Genomic DNA, 374 nt, shown 5'->3' with positions numbered 1-374 from the left:
TTACGAACATTTATGGAACTGACTGCAATCTATGTCGTTGTCTAATTGCACTGCTTATCAGTTAAGTGCCTGTAAATTCTGAAATAATTCATTAAACGTTCATCTGATCTATGTTGCTGCCTAATTGTATTACTTCTCATTGTCAGTTAAGTTTCATCACCATGAGGATGAAACGAGTCGAAGCTTTCATTCCATTAGCAATGTTTGATTTTCATTATTGATCGCGTCTGAAGTAGAGATTTCTCGTAGCCAAACATTTCTTCTCGTACATTTCTAGTGCGTCATATATCCTCTTCATCAAGTCCCCCTAGCGTCTTGTGCTCGTTAAATACTATTTCTCCGCGTCATATCGTCATCGATCCACTAACTAATTG

At 37.4% G+C, this 374-nt stretch overlaps 1 protein-coding gene across 2 annotated transcripts in view; it reads right to left on the bottom strand.

Annotated features, from left to right (window-relative positions):
- Positions 1 to 374, bottom strand: part of LOC128874603 (tubulin polymerization-promoting protein homolog) — a 13401-nt gene that overhangs the window by 11468 nt on the left and 1559 nt on the right. The gene's annotated exons all lie outside the window — the stretch shown is intronic.

This window comes from Hylaeus volcanicus, chromosome 4 (genome assembly GCF_026283585.1).
Source record: "Hylaeus volcanicus isolate JK05 chromosome 4, UHH_iyHylVolc1.0_haploid, whole genome shotgun sequence".
In the NCBI taxonomy this organism is placed as follows: Eukaryota; Metazoa; Arthropoda; class Insecta; order Hymenoptera; family Colletidae; genus Hylaeus; species Hylaeus volcanicus.
Note: the sequence above shows the minus strand (reverse complement) of the source record. Positions and strands in the feature narration are given on the sequence as shown.